The following is a 20,321-nucleotide window of genomic DNA, read 5'->3' as shown; positions in this document are numbered from 1 at the left end:
TAAATTCTATCATGGGTTAGTTGATCTGTTTGTTTTGGTGGATTTTATTGGATGTTTTCCAAGTTTTATATGGACTCATTAGGTTCTACCTAGATCACTTGTGTCTAGGGGTTTTTTAATGAGTGTTACACACGTGTTTTCACTTGCTTACTTTGGAGTTTTGCTTGAATGACGTCACATTCATATACTCCGGATTGATGAGTTGGCCACCAATTTTAATGCTTCTTTTGACATGATTAATGACCATTAGATGGCATGCATTGATTTTTATGATCAACTATGGTTTTCATGGATTTGAGGAGCTTCTATGCTAGGTATCATTTGCCTTCGTTTTTTGCACGTAATTTTGGACTATGTTCCTTGTACTCTTGTACATAGTTGCTTATATATCTACGTGAGTTATTTTTTTACCCTAACTTTATTGTTTATTGGGTAGTTATCATTAGAAAGGTGCCAATAATTCAAAAATCTTTTTTAATGATGTACTCAGAAAGAGTTATTCCTTGATGTGGTCTCAGGTATATAGAGACAGATTTTAGTATGTGAAAGTCTGGGATAAGGCCATTTTATTCCTTTTATACAGAATTTTATTCATATTTCCTAGACCGCATATACTAGGGAGTTTCAAATTGTTAAGGTATGTATGGGTGGTATCATGGTGGTATGGGACGCTAGTGATCCCTCACATATATTATCTTATGGGATAATTTGGGCTCAAGATTATTGCTTTGCTTACATCACTTAGCATGTTGACCTCAACATTTAAAGACAATCTCATTTTCTAAATTCACTAGAAGTTATAGTGTGGGCATTCTCTAGATAAACTTCTTTTATCTATAGCCTGCATGTATTGATAAGGGTAATCTTGTCGATATTTTCACTTGTTGAAATCTTTTTCTTTAGAAGTTCAACGAGTTTATCTTGTTGTGTTCGGATTAAGGAAATTCAGATTTTTCCTTTGTTGGCATTTCTTTCTCTAGTTCCGTACTTTAGGTAATTTAAACAGTCAACCTGATGGTTTACGGATGGACATATGTGACTCATTGAGACGCTGATGGCTCTCTATGTTGATATGGGTAACTCAAGACGTCGATTATTCCATGTGCAGGTGTAGGTATGTCGGGGCACCGATGAATCCCTGGTTCCTACTCTTATAATGCCATGTTTTCCTACTTTATTTCAAATGGTTTACAACAATGAGGAAATTACTTTGAGTATGAATTCTTATGATCATCCACATTTTGATGGGCAAACAGGACGTATGAATCAGATTGTAGAGGATATGCTTTGTGCATATGTCTCTGGAAAAGCATCAATGATGGAATTTGCCTATAGCAGTTTTAAACATACGGCTATTGGTTTTAGTCCGTTCATGCTTATGTTTGGGTATTAACCAAGGGCACCTATTGATGTCGGTCTTAAAGATATCGAGCTTGATGCATCGAGGGATTTCTTGCGTGATGTAGGAAATGCTGGCCAAAGTTCGAGATTCTATCAGGAGTGCTTAGGATAGGGCACGGTTCTATGCTGATAGAGGATGCTCAATTTGGTCTTTTGAACCAGGAGCGTTGGTTTATTTAAAATTCCTAAAGATTCTTAGACTTTGTCAAAAGAAAAATGCTCGAATTTATCTCCTAGATATTATGGTCCACTTCGATTTATACATTGGATTGGCACGGTTGCGTATGAACTAAAACTACCTCCAAATTGTTAGACTTCATCCAATCTTTCATATCAATAGATTGAAAGGGAAACTGGGAGGTGAGGATAACACAGTTACTCCTCAAGAACTCGTTGAAGTCGAAGAATTATCCTATGTTCCACATGAACCTGATAAGGTACTTGAATTCAGGGAAAGGAAACTTTGTAGTTGACTAATCCCTGAGGTTAAAATTAGACGGAAAGATAGGGAAATAGAGGATTCAACTTGGGAGTCGGTTGATATTGTTCAGTGCATTTCTCCTTCTTTTCATTGTAAGAGTGCAATGTTCTGAGAAAGGGAAAGTATAATATATGCATATTATGTGTGCATATACTAGGAGGCTAACCCACATTAGGCTTGTGAGCATGGGAGCATGGGAACAAGCTCTAGTGGAGCATGGGTTAGGACTAACCTTAAGGGTTAAGATTAGGGTCAGGTATCCAAGGGTCACACATGGGAAATGGAGAGTCACTTGAGGGCCCTCCTATATAATAGAGACATGGGGCACACTCAAGGGAGGCTTGGGGGCTTAGGCTATGGTCTCTTGTGTAGAGGATAATATCTACTCACCTACCATTTCACACTATAGCTACATGCTATTGGATTGGAGTTATTGGTATGGGACATCAAGGTAAAGGTATGATGTATTTCATATTATTTCATGTGTGCATCCCTTGTGTAAGATTCCTCCCCAGCCACTCAAGATGTCCAGTATCTTCCCTTGTAATCAATTCCCTCTTTAGATTAATAAAAGATCTTGTTTCTATCTATTTTGGCTTAGAGAGAGAAAATATTCTAGAGAGAGGTTATTCAGATTTTAGATATTTTTGGATGGAAAAATATCTCTTCTTATTAAAATAAATTCTCCCGAAATAGAAGTTCAAAAAGATTTTCAGAAGGTGCATTAGAAATAAATTATAATCTGTTCAAAAGGCCTTATCCTAAGGGTCCAAATTTTCTGAAAACTTTAAATTAAGGTTTTGAGGGACCAATCAGATTAATCCAAATGTAGGGAGGAGGTAAATTGAAGAAATAAAGAAAATCCCCCCAAAAAAGAGTAAATACTCACATAAGATGAAGAGTGGACTAAGGACCAAAGGAAATACTAAAAAAATAAACTTTTGACACCTCAGAGTGGGGATTCCCCCTCATGAAGGAGGAACCTATTTCACATGTGTGGTGGAGTTTTAAATTCTCAAATATTGAGATATTTCATCTCTCTTCTCTCCTAATTCAAGTCTAGTTCCCAAAAAAGGCTAAACTGACCCAAAAATGGTCAAAAATTGACCAAACTGATCTCGAAAATTCTAGAATCAGTTTGCTTGGTAGAAGCTCACTTTTTCCTATAAATAAAAGCCTCTCCCTTTGTAGAAGCTTAATAGTGTTTTATGCACTGTTACTCTACTCCTCCCCAGAGCCAAAAACAGTGAATTTATTGGATAATTCATTAGTTTCTGACCTTTCTCTCTTCAAAACAATTGGTGGCCACTCTTGTTGCAAAACAAGAGTAGTTCCCTCAAACCATAAAGCCAAAGGAAAGCTCACAAAAATTCATGTAAGTTAGAAATTCTACTTTTTCTTTATACCTTTTAATGGTTTTCTAATTTTTGTTTTCTTTAGAAATGAAAAAATGATGTTATGCCTTGTTGGAAAGGCTTTTCCCCTTTCTTGATTCTTAAATTCAGCCTTTCTTTATCCTAGATAAGTAATCAAATTGTTAGAATTAAACTTTTCATATTGTTTCTCTTTTAAAAGTGGAATTTGATTAGTTTAGAATGCTTTAAACCATTTGGGATAATTTTTAAGTAACTTGAGGATAGAAAAAATTAGGGTTCTTTGGAGGACGATGTATTAATGTCAGTACCAGACAACGTTAGAGGCTCATGCAAAATATTTCCTTAGCTATGATTTTGATAAGGCTAGGTCTTGTTCATCATAAAAATTAAATAACCATAAATCTGTTGTGGGAGCTTAGCCAGTAGCCCTGTGCACGTACAAAATGCCAATTCCTGAAGCCATCGAACTCAAGGAACAGCTTAGACAGCTGTTAGAACAAGGGTTTGTAAGACCCAGTGTTTCACCTTGCCAGTTCTCTTTCAGAAAAAGAAAGATGGAACGCTAAGACTCTGTGTGGACTACAGAGGTCTCAATTAGCTAACAGTTAAGAATAAGTATCCTATCCCGAGAATTGATGAGCTTTTGGACATGCTAAGTGGAGCCTAGATCTTCACAAAGATAGATCTCAAATCAAGGTATTATCAGATCAGGATTAATGAGCAAGATATCCCAAAGACAGCCATCAATACTCGGTATGGGCATTATGAATTCACTATCATGCCGTTTGGATTGACAAATGCCCTAGCTACATTCAATCACCTAATGCAAGACATTCTCAGAGAATACTTGGATGATTTTGTTCTTATTTTCTTTGATGATATTCTGATTTACTCAAAGAATGCAGCTAACCATGAAGCTCATGTCAGAAAAGTTCTTGAGATTCTAAGGAAGCACCAACTCTTTGCAAAAAGGAGAAAATACTTGGGCTTTGTGGTATCCAAAGATGGAATTTCTCCAGATTCTACAAAAGTCCAAGCAGTCATAGATTGGCCTGAACCAAAGACCATGAAAGAAGTTAGAGGATTCTTGGGATTGACTGTTGGTATAGAATTTTTATACCAAAGTATGCTCTCATAGCTTCCCCCCTGACTAATCTACTCAAGAAGAATATCCCATTTCAATGGTTTGCCAAGGTGCCAGAGTGCTGTTGATAAGCTCAAGACCCACCTTGGTAACCAATCTCGTTCTGAAGTTGCCAGATTTCTCTCTACCATTTGAGGTAGTAACTGATGCCAGTGGTTTTGCCCTGGGAGCTGCACTCATGCACGAAGGTCATGCAGTGGCCTATGAATCCCGAAAACTCAGAACGCATGAGAGAAATTATGTTGTCCATGACCTGGAACTACTTTCAGTAGTATATGCCCTGAAGTTGTGGAGACATTACCTACTGGGTCAAAGATTCACTTTGATGACGGATCATCAGAGCTTAGAGTGAATCTTCACTCAGAAGGATCTCAACATGCGCCAAAGAAGGTGGATGCAGACCCTGCAGGAATTTGATTTTGAAATCAAGTACCGCCCAGGCAAAGAAAATGTGATAGTAGATGCCCTCAACAGATTATTGAAGCAAGAGAGAAGATCATGCAGGATAGATACTTTGGCCCTATTGCTACCCTACTTATGCAGGATAGATTCTTTGGCCCTATTGCTACCCTACTTATGCAGGAAAGCAAAACTCCATAGGAGTTGAACCGAGTTCAAGGGTACAGCCTAGATGATGGAATTACGTATTATAATCGCACGCTATGCATTCCCAATGATGAGGGAACTAAGGGTCAAATTTTGAATGAAGCCCATGACAGCCTTATTGCGGGACATCCAGGTTTCATCAAAACCTACATGTTTGTGAAGAAAAGCTTCTTTTGGCCTGGTCTAAAAAAGGATGTACTTAATCATGTACGTCAATGTTTGACCTGTCTCAGAAAGTCAAGGTCGAGAGAGTAAAAATGCCTGGGAAGTTACATCCATTAGACATCCCCCATATGAAGTGGGAATGTATCAATATGGATTTTATTACTGGATTACCTTCAGTGCAATCAGGTTACAACTCCATCTTCGTGGTAGTTGATAGACTAACCAAAGTTGCCCATCTGATTCCAGTAAAAGAAACCTACACTGCAGTGGATGTGACCAGAGTGTTCCTCAAGGAAATCTTCAGATTGCATGGCCTACCCAGAAGAATAGTAAGTGATTGAGACCCCAAATTCACGTCAAGATTCTGGACTGCATTTTTTGAAGCAGTAGGAACTTTCTTGGATCTCATCAGCACAGCTTACCACCCCGAGAACGATGGTCAAACTAAAAGGGTGAACCAAGTAATCAAAGATATAATTCCGTCATGCTGTGGTGGCAGGGAACCCAAGAAGTGGCTAAGCTATATGTACCTAGTTAAGTTTGAAGTATCAGGATGAGCCCTTTCAAAGCTTTGTATGGACAAGATTGCTTAACTCCATTAACTTGGTCTGACCCATTGATTAGGGTCAAGATGTCCAGACATATGCTTGACGACATGGAGCAACAGATGCAGTCAATTCGCAAAGATATAAAAGCTGCCCACCAGGATAGACAGAAGCAGTATGTAGATAAGAAGAGGACAGATAGAAAATTTGAAGAAGCAAATATGGTCTTCATTCGAGTACGTCCCAAAAGAAGTTCTCTATCTCTTGGGAAGTACAAGAAGTTATCCCCCAGATATTGTGGACCATATCTGATTATAAAGAAAGTAGGTGACTTAGCCTACGAGCTTCTTCTGCCTCCTCATCTCAAAGTACATAATGTCAGCCTTCTTAAGAAGTATGTACCAAGCCCGAATCATGTGCTTGATGATAAAATCGTAACTTCTTCAATCCAAGGGCAGATGGAACTCCAACCTAAAGAAATCCTTGATGTTCAAGAAAAGGTTCTTAGGAATAGAATTCTGAGAGAATTATTGGTTAAATGGAAGTTCTATTCTTTTGAAGATGCCACCTGGGAGAAAGAAGCCGAACTGTTGCAGGATTATCCCCAGTTTGCGAGATGAGAACATCTCGCATTTTTCAAGTGGGAGAGAATGTAAATTCCTCCCCAGCCACTCAAGATGTCCAATATCTTCCCTTGTAATCAATTCCCTCTTCAGATTAATAAAAGATCTTGTTTCTAGCTATTTTGGCTTAGAGAGAGAAAATGTTCTAGAGAGAGGTTTTTCAAATTTTAGATATTTTTGGATGGAAAAATACCTCTTCTTATTAAAATAAATTCCCCCAAAACAGAAGTTCAAAAATATTTTCAGAAGGTGCATTAGAAATAAATTATAATCTATTCAAAAGGCCTTATCCTAAGGGTCCAAATTTTTTGAAAATTTTAAATTAAGGTTCTGAGGGGCCAATCAGATTAATCCAAATGTAGGGAGGAGGTAAATTGAAGAAATAAAGAAAATCCCCCCAAAAATGAGTAAATACTCACATAAGATGAAGAGTGGACTAAGGACCAAAGGAAATACTAAAAAAATAAAATTTTGACACCTCAGAGTGGGGATTCCCCCTCATGAAGGAGGCACATATTTCACATGTGTGGTGGAGGTTAAAATTCTCAAATATTGAGATATTTCATCTCTCCTCCCTCCTAATTCAAGTCTAGTTCCAAAAAGTAAACTAAACTGACCCAAAAATGGTCAAAAATTGACCAAACTGATCTGGAAAATTCTAGAATCAGTTTGCTTGGTTAGAAGCTCACTTTTTCCTATAAATAGAAGCCTTCTCCTTTGTTGAAGCTTAATAGTGTTTTATGCACTGTTACTCTACTCCTTCCTTAGAGCCAAAAACAGTGAATTTATTGATAATTCATTAGTTTTTGACCTTTTCCTCTTTCACAAAAGAATTGGTGGCCACTCTTGTTGCAAACAAGAGTAGATCCCTCAAACCATCAAGCCAAAGAAAAGCTCACAAAAATTCATGTAAGTAAGAAATCATACTTTTTCTTTATTCCTTTTAATGGTTTTCTAATTTTTGTTTTCTTTGAAAATGAAAAAATGATGTTCTGCCTTGTTGAAAAGGCTTTCCCCCTCTCTTCATTTTTAAATTCAGCCTTCCTTTATCCTACATAAGTAATCAAATTGTTAGAATTAAACTTTTCATATTGTTTCTCTTTTAAAAGTGGAATTTGATTAGTTTAGAATGCTTTAAACCATTTGGGATAAATTTTAAGTAACTTGAGGATAGAAAAATTTAAAAAATGGTCAGCCATACAAAGGAGGTTATGGCAAAATTTTCTTAAATTTTGTGAAATAGGTTCTATCTTTTATTATTCAAAAAGAGTAATCCCCACCATTTGTGTATTCTAAAAGTGTTATTTTTGTTCTAGGCATAGAAAAATGCATAGTAGAAATATTTTTATTCTAAAAATGTTATTTTCATTAAAATTCAAATTCTGTGCATAGAAAGATGCATATTGGTTATTTTTTTTATTATAAAAGAGTGATTTTCATTAGATTTAAATTCTATGCATATTGGTTATTTTTTAATTATAAAAGAGTGATTTTCATTAGATTTAAATTCTATGCATAGAAAGATGCATATTGGTTATTTTTTATTATAACAGAGTGATTTTCATTAAAATTTGAATTCTATGCATAGAAAGATGTATAACGGTTATTTTTTATTATTATAAAAGAGTGATTTTCATTAGATTTAAATTCTATGCATAGAAAGATGCATATTGATTTTTTTTATATAAAAGAGTGATTTTCATTAGATTTAAATTCTATGCATAGAAAGATGCGTATTGGTTATTGTTTTTTAATTATAAAAGAGTGATTTTAATTAGATTTAAATTCTATGCATAGAAAGATGCATATAATTTTTTTATTATAAAAGTGCTACTTTCATCAATATTGATTTTTATGCATAAAAAGAATTGTTTTATTATAAAATTAATACTTTCACCAATATTGATTTTTATGCATAAAATGATGCATAAAAGAATTTTTTTAATTATAAAAGTGTTACCTTTACCAATATTGATTTTTATGCATAAAAGAATTTTTTTATTATAAAAGTGTTACTTTCACCAATATTGATTTTTATGCATAAAATGATGCATAAAAGAAAATTTTATTATAAAAGTGTTACTTTCACCAATATTGATTTCATGCATAAAAGAATTTTTTATTATTATAAAAGTATCACTTTCATCAAAATTGATTTTATGCATAAATAGATGCATACAAAATTTTTATATCAAAATAAGAGTTCTCTTTAATCCTATGTTTAAATCCCATGAATATTGGTAAATGAATAAGTAAATACTCTGTGAGAGAAAATTCTACCGTTTCATATTCTCTAGGATAGTAATGAGAAAATTAAGAAAAACTATCGAAGTCAGAATTTTAGATAAATGATTAATTTATTCCTCATAGGAATTCATGAAGATTAGTTTTAAATTCAGCTAAGCAAAATACTCAATGAATGAAATTCAGTAAAGTAGTAAATAAAATATTATCCTTCGAGAAAGTTAGTTCAAGGAGAACCTTTCCAGACTCAAACCCTGAATCACACTATGACCAAGACTTAATCTCGTTCGTCAGTTTCAAGAAAAGACGATGTGAGTAGTTCAGGAAAATTTCACTCAAATCACCCACCGAATCTGAAATCAAGTTAAGACCCTTGATTCTAATCTGAGGATCAAGGTTACAGAATTTAGGAAATTCTGTTGGAATTTTAGACCTGCGATCTAGAAGTATTGGGATACGGATTTAAGATATACCCATTGTATTCAAAAGAAAATCAAAACTGAAAACTTGCATAGAAACCTTGTTTTCTTAAAGGAATGTCTTACGCGCCAGAATGCTGGAGGGAGCATTTGGTATATGTGTTTTATTAAGGGAAGTTCGGTTGCAATAGCTGGCGGGGAGTGTTCAAAGGACGGCTCACGCAGCAAAAACCTACCAGGTCTTGACCAGCCTGGGTATGGTGAAAAATGGTGTGCTTCCAGTGGTACGATGGGGAGGGCCGACGAAGCGGTCCTTCCCTGAGTGAAGTGCGAGGATACCTAAGGAGGATCCTGGAGGATTCTGACCAGGCATTTTGACCATCTTGTGAATGAGGTCGTGGAGACCTATCTGTTAAATTTGCAACAGCTGACGGAGAGTCAACAGAGGACGTCTCGCGTAGCAAGGTCAACCCCTCGGTTCAATTTAAGTGGTGAGCTTCTGGTACGGTGGATGAGGGACTAAGGAAGCAGCCTATGAGTGAAGCGCTAGGTGACCTGCAAAGGATCCTAGAGGGTGCTGACCATAGGGTGCTTGGGCTCTGGGTTGCCGAAGATACCCACACGTGCGTCGTGGAAGATATTAGAACAAGGAGTAAGAGTTGTTTTCTGAATTCGGGCATGGATCTGGTTAATTGACCTTGATGGTCCTCAATGGATGAGTCCATGGCTCTCTTATATGGATCTGTTGGTTGATCTTGTTGATCTTCAATGAAGATTCCATTTTGATTTTCATAAGTGAATATATTTCCGCGTACTATGAGCTAGGAACTATTGAAAAGGCCCCTGAGTGGACAGGTGGTGAGTGTTCTGGTTGCCAATGATACCATAGGTACACCAATGAAGGGAAAATTGAAAATTAGGATTCAACTAGATATTTTGGAGGATTATCATCAGTGATACTATAGTTTCATTAAAAGATTGTTTTAAAGACAGCTAAATCTGTGAAAAAGGCAATTTCATATGGGGTGTGTAAGTGGTGTGACTAGTTTTAAGTTTGCATGAATATCCGGCTAGGGGGGCTGGGAACTCTTTTCCCTAGTACCCGAGGCAAAACCTAACAAAATTTTTAAATGGACCCATCACTACAAGGGTTGGGCGGTTGGTTAACCCACGAGACTAGATGGGGTTAGGCTGGACTGATGGATCCCTAAAATGAGTCTCAACTTTGTTATGGTACAATAGATGAAGTAAATCCCGGATAAAAAAATTGTTCTATGGAAAAGAATCAAAGGTTGTGACTCTCAATGAGGAAAAAAGCGTTGGTCTCTATGATCCAAGTGCAAGTCTTTTCCTTGATTTGACTATGGGACTCATGGGTTTGATCATATCAGTTCAGTTATTTAAGGCTCTTGACTACGTTAGAGTAAAAATATACTGGAGGAATCGTCGTGCTTTCCGGGTGAGGGAAGTTTTTCAAGGTTCGGTTTTGGAAGAATCGATGGATTAGTCTCTTGTTTGGATATACGTGGGCGAGGCCCCGAGTGAAGGACCCTGCCCTGTGTGCAAGAAGTGCTACTTCCACTGCTAGCACCCCAGAATTCGTTGCGCGAAGGGGATAGGGATCTTTCACACCACCTCCCCATATGCTACAACTTGACATTCCAAGCTTAGCACAAGCTCTAGGAAGGGGAGTGTCACACCACTTGCACCCATGAACATCACATACAAAACCTATGTGGGTGAAAATTTTCAAACCTTTGCCAAAATTCCATAGAGTTGACCCCGTATTCCACATCGAGGTCTTTAACCAAATCTGCAAGGAATTTGAAATTTTTGATGATGCAACCAAAGTCCATCTCCTTGGACTCAGCTTTGAAGGCAAGGGCGTGCAATGGTTCTAGTCCTTGGACCCTTGGCACCAAAGTGCTTTCAAAGCGGTGAGAGAGGCCTTCATTCTTAGATTTGCACCCTATGGGCCTAAATGGAGCCCCGTCATCCAATTGTTCCAATTGGAACAAAAACTTGAGGAAACATTACGCGATTACATTTCTCACATCAAGTACCTTGATTTGCATTGCGCGAAGAGAGGGAAAAATTGAGAGATGAGAAATTAATACCATTTTCTCTTGGGCTTGCACAATCCAAGGCTTCACGAGCACCTGTTGGTCAAGGACCCCTCCACCTTTGATCAGGCCTACAAATGTGCAATCTTTCTCAATGACAACATGCGAGAAAGCTATTCCACGCAATTAGCCACCATGCCAATAACAACCCAAAGATCATTTGTAACGTGACCTTCCTCTCCTCCTGGGCCTCAAGCCTTTCTGGTGGCACCGCCCCAAACCTACTACTCACATAATGCGCCACCATGCCCCTCTCCATAGCCAATCTTTTCATCCCAACGGTTGCCTCTCTAGGCACACCCTATTTCTCATGGAAAGATTCCAGGCTTGGTCCATTGCTAAACCTGTAGAGCCCATGCACTCTTCCATTGCTGAGGCACCCCCAACACCTCATCTCCCTTTGCCGGTGCCTCACATGGACCCTAAACCACTTGTGCACAATATAGATGCCCCCCCAGGGAAACCACCTCGTCTGTGTTTCCTCTTCCATGAACCCCATAGAGTGACAAAATGCCCTCAATAGAAACATTTGCCAATGCAACCACAATGTCATGGCTGTGGAATTGACCATTACTATCAGGAATTTCCTTTGCAATCAGTTTCTCATTCCATAGTCAAAGGCATGCCATCCCTCAACGTGTTGAGCATTCAACATGGGGAAATATATCCACTTTCGGATTGAATGTCATCACACGATTGTAGGCCAAGCTAAATAAAGCAACATCCCAAAAGAAACTTGCACTCTAAGAACATTGGCCATGGTGACGATTGGGTTAGCATCCGCACATAGGCTCAACAAAGACCACATCCTCCTCCTCCAAGAGCAATGATTATGCCAAATTGCCACTCCGCCATGCCGCCCACCAAAAACTCACCAAACAGGAAAAACGGCTAACCACATATCCCAATGCCATCCTTGAGAAGCAACGTCTTCAGGAGACCGAAGCACTGGTAGAGCAATACGAGGTTCAACTTAAACCGCCACCCGTTTTTGTAACCTTTGACCCCATACCTGAGTATGTGCCATCCCCCATTAAACCTGAACTTCTACACCGAGTAAGGCAGAAGCCCTCGCAAACACTCAAGACCAAGAATGATCTGTTCTCCAACATGATGTTGACAAACAACGATTTTTCCCCTCCTGTGCCTCCACATCCTCCAATGCTTAATCCACAAATAGCCAAGACCAAATCCCACATTCACATCGAGCTACTCGATGATGGGAACACTAACACAAAGTCTAATAGAGACTCACAAGGTCCACACACCAGATTTGCTGAGGTATTTTATCCTCCTACTACAACCACCTCTCGACCTCCACACCTATCAAATAAGGACCAAATTGAACTTCCATATACTATTGCTAGTCCACCCTATGATCAAGGCCCCGCCCCTCAAGAATTCCCTACTCATCAACATGATCTGGCCAGCCCCTTTTGCCTTCCTTTCCTCCCAAATCCACATGCCCATTGAAACCTTGTTAAAAGGTAGTCCAAATTTATGAAATGACCTTCAAAATTGGATGGAACACAAACTGAAGGCTTATGTGGAGGAGAAAGCTCCCTCAGATTTCTTGGATGAATCTGAGCCCCATCATCCAAACTTACTCCATCACCCCACCACCCACAACCCAAAGGCCCACCCACAATTTGTATCAATGCGTTGGGACAATACTTTGAAGGTGATGACATAAACGTAGCATTACCCATTTCCTATAACAGACATGTGGTTAAAGGCATCCTAGATGGAGGTGCTGGTGTAAGCATCCTCACACCACACAAACATGTTGGGAAAACTAGGACCAACCACGCCTTCATCCCATCAAATTGGTGATCAAGCTTGCAGACGGGAACTCTACAAAACCCCCGGGACTAGTGCATGACTCTACAAAACCCCCGGGACTAGTGCATGACCTCAAGATAAAGTCTCTGACATGATGTTCCACCTCACATTTGTGGTCATGGACTTTCATAATGCCTCCTCTGATTCCATCTTGGGTCGACCCTTCATGAGACAAACCCAATTGATCCATGACTGTGGGCCTGCATCATGTATACCTTTGCAAATAGTCTTTAACACTTAAGGTCAATTTATATAGCTGGCACTCACATCCCATGGCCAAATCTCCCTTTGCTAAAGACTCTATGACCACCGCCAGGACCAACAATCTCTTGGTTTGCAAGGCTTGTAATCAAGCCCTTGATGATGTGTAGGTGCCATGCACGTTCGCTTCTATCAATAGTGTGACGAAGTCGACCACAAATGGCTTCAAATCCTTGCTACACTTGACACCCTCCCAGGTCACAAACTCGGCACACAATTCGTGCTCCCAAATGGCCAAATCCTTCATGAACCCTACAAATCCATTGCCTCGCTTAACACCCTGAGTGTAAGTGTAGCTCCACAACTTGAAACAACCGCCCTTCCGGTCTAGATAGATTTCCCCTTTGGTAGAAACATGCAAAGAAAACAAGCCTTGTTGTCTCCCACAGCTAGGCATAATCTTTTACCACGGGAAACATGGGTCTCTCTGGGCAAACCTTCTCTAAAAACTACCCATGCCAAAGTTCAATTGCCTAGTGGACAATGCATACAAAGCCTTGAGACTTTTACACAAACTGTACATACTATAGCTAACCCATTGGCGTGTAAGTTGTATGTGGTTCCCATAGGTGAAACAAAAGAAGCAGTCATCCTTGGTGGAAGCTAGGTCCAGAACGCTACAAGTATAATTAACTTAGCTAACAATATAGCTACCCTCAAGTTTCCATAGGGCAAGGTAACAAATGATCCTCTAGGACGGGGAGTGCATCAAATCGGACCCTCTACCCCCACCAACTGTTAAAACCCTAAGATCTCTCTAGATAATTGTTATGCATAAACATGCATAAATCAGGCATAAACTCATCCATCCGACCACCCCCGAGCCCAAGGTGTGGGATCCCACTGCCCCCTCTCCGCACCGGATTCCCGGATGGTAGCAGCGGAATTAGCTTTCTCTTGCACGGGGCGGGGTTTCTCACTCGGGGCCTCGCCCTCGAATCTCCGGGCACGAGACTAAGCTGGTAGTCATTTTGAAAATCAAAACCGAGAAAATTTCCCATGCCCAGAAAACGGGGACGATTCCACCATTTATTTTCTTAATGAATTTTTCTAACAAAGTCAAGATACTAAACTAACCTTCATCTGAATAAATCAGAATAAAGGAAAACTATTATAGATTTAACTTGAAGGGATCAACGCTTTTTTCCTAATTGAATGAGGCACAGTCATTGATCTATTCATTAGAGAAGTCTTCAGGCTTTTATTTAACTACTCAAGTTCTAAACGTATTCCTATTAATCAATTTTATTATTAAAACTCTATTGATTCCAACCTAACCCCATTCGGCCCATGGGTTAGCCACCAACCACCACTGGAACTCGTAGAACCAGACAAGTACCCACCCATAATTGAATGCCTTTCTTAACTTTTGCTTCAGAATACAGATACACACACACTCCTCTTTAAACTTTAACTTTTAAAATAATCCATTGACAAACAATTATTGGTTACAGATGTCATAGCTCAAAATTTCCATTCAATCCTTGTTTCTCACAAAACAGTATACATACGTATATACTTACATACACACATACATCTCAGTTATGCGACCAATTCTTGTCAATCTAATGGAATTTACCACATGTACACATCAGATAGCTACCTGATAACATAAGAATACTCAAGAAATCTTCACAAGGTTGCCCACTAACATCTTATGGGACCAATAGATTTGATCATGAGACCAAAACATTAGAGAATAATGATCCCAAATGTAGGGGATCCAAAGATTTGGTCAACTGACCAATATTTAAATATTTAAATATTTATATATTTATATAACAATTTGGATGAGATAAATATATAATATATATATGTGGGATATACTCGGGGATATACATATATATATATATTGACGAGACCAATATATATGTGTGTGTGTGTGTGTGTGTGTGTGTGTGTGTGTGAGATGGATGATAACAATACTTAAATCATTTAAATTTTAAATGCGTCGAATATAAATTTGAATTGGATAGTCCATCTTGTGTTCATTATTGTGCTTAATTAAATAATTAATTTGTGTGATTTTATTATCTCTTAATCATGGAATTAATAAGCTTTGAGCCTCCACAGATCCTCAAAATTATAAGCCACATTTTCAATGGCACACACAGCTCGTTAGTGTACATGGAATGATTGAGATGAGCTTCATAGATATGGTCGAGATCATGGTGGAATTGTAAGTGGATTACTGTGGTAGGGGTGGGTGTAGGAAGTTGTAATGAAAAGGGCCCAAAAGCGTAAAAGCTTAAGCTTTAGTAATACGACTGCATGGCATAATCCCATTATTTCAACATCAAGTTAACAAACCCATTATTTTAGCACCCAAAAAGTGTTTTTTTAAAGCATGACTACATGGTTCTATAACCATATACTTATCAGCATGTGAACACCCTCTAGAAAATCAAACCTTTTTATTCCTCTTAATTGAAATGACAAAGTCTATGTTTGTAGCTTTAGTAATACTAATAAGCTATAAGATTTAGAAATACTAAATCTTAGTAGTATTACTAAAGAAAGCTAAAGCTTTGGCTTTTAACCTTACCCACAAACGACGAAACGCAGCGGCGCACGAAACACGAGCACACAGCCGGGCAAGAAGTGCACCGTAGCCAGCAAGTAGCAGCCTGGGATAGGAGCACGCATGTTCATGGACCACGGGACTGGAAGGAGCGGGCTAAGGCATGTGGAGTCGATTTGAAGACTGTTTGGGAGGCGATTTGAGGAAGCAAATCAAGATCCAATTAATCTCTCTCTCTCAAAGAGGCAAAGAAAGTTGGATTTGGGCAAGGTTAGCCACTTTTCTTTCTTTGTATCTCTCTTTAATTAATTTTTAATTAATCTCAAGAGAAAAAATTAATATCTCTCTCTCCCAAACTTAAGCTCTCAATTAATTAATTGATTTAATTATCTAATTTTTCTCAATCATGCCTTTCTTTCTCTCTCTCACACACACCCACACACATCTTTCTTTATCTATCTCACACACACTAATTATTAATTACATTAAATAATATCATTAATCAAATAAGAAAGTACTTAATGAATGAGTTGAGTTGCTTAACACTACCTTTGAAACTTGATTATGGTTACAAATTGCATGAAACAAGCAACTCAAGGGAGCCAGTTTTCAAAATTTGAATTTGAGCGGGAACTTGAAATTTAAATTTGGGGAGGAAATATGAAAATTGATGTGAACTATATTTAACGAGAAAATTTAATATTTGAAATTGTGTTTAGTGTTTATGTCCCAAGATTTGGTCACATGACCAAACCTTGGACAATTCAAACTATATATATATATATATATGTATTTATATTTATAATTAAATATGTATATATTTATATATAATTATAAATATATAATTATATATATCTATAATTAATATATATATATACATAATTATGAATATATATAATTATAAATATATTCATAATTTTATATAAATACATATATATATAATTATATTTAAATTTTTAATTATAAATATGAATGCATATATATATATATATATATATATATATATATATATATTCATGTTTATATTTATATGTACATATATATGACCAAACTATTTGTCCATATGACTATGCTATGCCCAAATATTTGGTCATCTGACCTAACCTTGGACAATTCAAAATATATTCATATATATAAATATAAATATAAACCTTGGACAATATATTCATATATACAAACCTTAGACAAAACCTTAGCACACTTGTAATAAGATTCAGTCGTCACATGACCAAATGTTTTAGAGCACATAGAATTGGCTTCGTTACTGGCCCTAGAAGTCTCAAGAATAATTATAGGAGAGCTATGAGATTCCTAGGAATTCCTAACCCTTGGAGTCTTAAAATCCTATTTGGACATATACATGCGACTATTATGTGGAACACCAAGTTTTGGTCACATGACCATATCTATGTGCTCTACAAGATTTGGTCATGTGACCTAAACATATTTGGACATATATAAGAGCTCTCCTAGTTTTGATCAAATGACCAAATGTTTGAGAGCACCAAAAATAATACCAAATTAGTAGATGAGGCTATTATGTGAAACACCATGTTTTGGTCACATGACCATAACTATGAGGGTATTACGTGAAACACCAAGTTTGGTCTCACAAGACCATATCTATGTGCTCTACAATATTTGGTCATGTGACCAAAACATATATGAACATATACATGAGATATACTATTATAGAGCACTGAGAAGAAGATTTGGTCATGTGACCTAAACAAATTTTGACATATACATAAGCACTCCTATTAGAGACCAGTGATGTAAGATTCCTCCCTTCGGCTTTTGAGGTGTGCAGGTGTAAAAAACTCCCCTTCTGATCTTATAATTATTTCCCTCTGAAATAAAAGAAAGATCCTATTTTTTCCTGTTTTGGCCTAGAGAGAGAAAATGTCTACAGGGAGGTAATTCAAAATTGAGATATTTTTGGATATAAAAATCCTCCTAGTGTCTAAAATTTTTTCCCCTCAAACAGACATTCAAAAAGAAATTTTCAATGTGCAATTTAAATAAATTGAAATCAGGTAAAAAGGACCTTAGCCTAAGGGTCTAGATTTTTTGAAATTTTTGAATTAAGGTTCCTATGGACCAATTAGATTAATACAAATTTAGGGAGGAGATAAATTGAATAATAAAAGAAAATCCCCACAAAAATGAGTAAATACTCACATAAGATGAAGAGTTGACTAAGGACAAGGTTATTAGTTAAAAAAGAAGAGATATTTAGAAGAAATGATGCATTTTTTACACCTTAGTGTGGGGGAATTTCCCTCATGAAGGAGGCACCTATTTCACATGTGTGGTTTAGTTTTAAACTCATAAATAATGAGATATTTTTATCTCTCCTTTCTCCTGCTTCAACTAGATCCAAAAAGTAAGCTTAACTGACCTAAAAATGGTCAAAAATTGACCAAACTGATCTGGAAAATTCTAGAATCAGTTGGCTTGGTTAGAGGCTCACTTTTTCCTATAAATGAAGCCTCCTCCTTTGTAAATGGTTAATAGTTTTTTATGCACTGTTACTCTACTCCTTCCCAGAGCCAAAAACAGTGAATTTATTGATAATTCATTAGTTTTTGACCATTTTCTCTTCAAAAGAATTGGTGGCCACTCTTGTTGCAAACAAGAGTAGATCCCTCAAACCATCAAGCCAAAGGAAAGCTCACAAAAACTCATGTAAGCTAGAAATCTTACTTTTTCTTTATTCCATTTAATGGTTTTCTAATTTTTATTTTCTTTAAAATGAAAAATGGTGTTATGCCTTGTTGGAAAGGCTTTCCTCCTCTCTTCATTCTTGAATTCAGCCTTTCTTTATCCTAGATGTGTAATCAAATTGTTAGAATTAAACTTTTCATATTGTTTCTCTTTAAAAAATAGAATTGATTAGTTTAGAATGATTTAAACCATTTGGGATCATTTCTAAGTAACTTGAGAATGAAAAAAATTGAAAAATGGCTAGCCATACAAAGGAGGTTATGGCAAAATTTTCTTAAATTTTGTGAAATAAGTTTTATCTTTTATTATTCAAAAAGAGTAATCCCCACCGCTTGTGTATTCTAAAAGTGTTTTTTTTATTCTATGCATATAAAAATGCATATTAGAAATATTTTTATAATAAAAGTGTTATTTTTATTAGAATTAATTTCTATGCATAGAAGGATGCATATTGGAAATATTTTGATTATAAAAGTGTTACTTTCATCAAAATTGATTTTTATGCATAAATAGATGCATAAAATAATTTTTTATATAAAAGTGTTACTTTCATTAAAATTGAATTTATGCATAAAAGATTTTTTTAATTATAAAAGCATTAATTTCATCAAATTTTAATTTTATGCATAGAAAGATGCATAAAGAAATTTATTTTTATTTCAAAAGAGTTATTCTCATCAATTTTGATTTTATGCATAGAAAGATGCATAAAGAAATTGTTTTTTATTTCAAAAGAGTTATTCTCATCAATTTTGATTTTATGCATAGAAAGATGCATAAAGATTTTTTTTAAATTTCAAAAGAGTTATTCTCATTAAAATTGAATTTATACATAGAAAGATGCATAAAAGATTTATTTTTATTTTGAAAGTGTTATTCTCCTTAAAATTGAATTTATGCATAAATAGATGCATAAACGGATTTTTATAAAAGTGTTATTTCCCACTGAAGTTGTTCTTACACATAAATAGATGCGTAAAGAATCTTTATTATCAAAAATAAGAATTCTCTTACATTCTATAAATAGATGTGATGAGATGTGATATGAATCAAATAGATGGGAATGAATGGATGGATGGATGTGATGAGAATAGAAGTGATGAGAATGAGAGGTAAATAGATGTAATGAGATGGGATGCGAATCAGATAGATGGGGAAGAATGGATGGATGGATGTGATGAGAATAGAAGTGATGAGAATGAGAGGTAAATAGATGTGATGAGATGGGATGCGATCAGATAGATGGGAAAGAATGGATGGATAGATGTGATGAGAATAGAAGTGATGAGAATGAGAGGTAAATAGATGTGGGAGGTTGCAAGATGACTCTCTCTAAAATTGGGACATCCATGCATCTCGGGCAGAGTACCTCGATCGTGATAGTGCCGTGAATTAAAACACGACACGTGCCTCCCAAGCCTAAATCGACATATCTCGATCGAGATGCCAACTAATGCCACACTAGCAGGTCCGGGTTTCCAGTCGTCATCCATGTCACCATTACATGTCACCGCCACCACATTATCTCGATCGAGATATCTATGCCACTTGGATCCACATCAGGGCCACGCTGTATCCCCCTAGGCATATTTGACTAGCACATCTCCATCGTCCATGTATCTCGAACGAGAAATTAAAATCAAATCGCGACCATTCATTGTTCGAGGTAATGGGATACAATCTCCACCATCCACGTATCTCATTCGAGATACGTAGATGCAATATCCACTGTCCAAATAGCTCGTTCGAGATACAGAGATACAATCTCCACCGTCCAAATATCTCGTTCGAGATACGTAGATGCAATATCCACCTCGTTCGAGTAGATGCTAGGACTGGCAGG

This window comes from Cibotium barometz, chromosome 46 (assembly GCF_041138505.1).
Source record: "Cibotium barometz isolate CiBa-2024 chromosome 46, ASM4113850v1, whole genome shotgun sequence".
In the NCBI taxonomy this organism is placed as follows: Eukaryota; Viridiplantae; Streptophyta; class Polypodiopsida; order Cyatheales; family Cibotiaceae; genus Cibotium; species Cibotium barometz.
Note: the sequence above shows the minus strand (reverse complement) of the source record.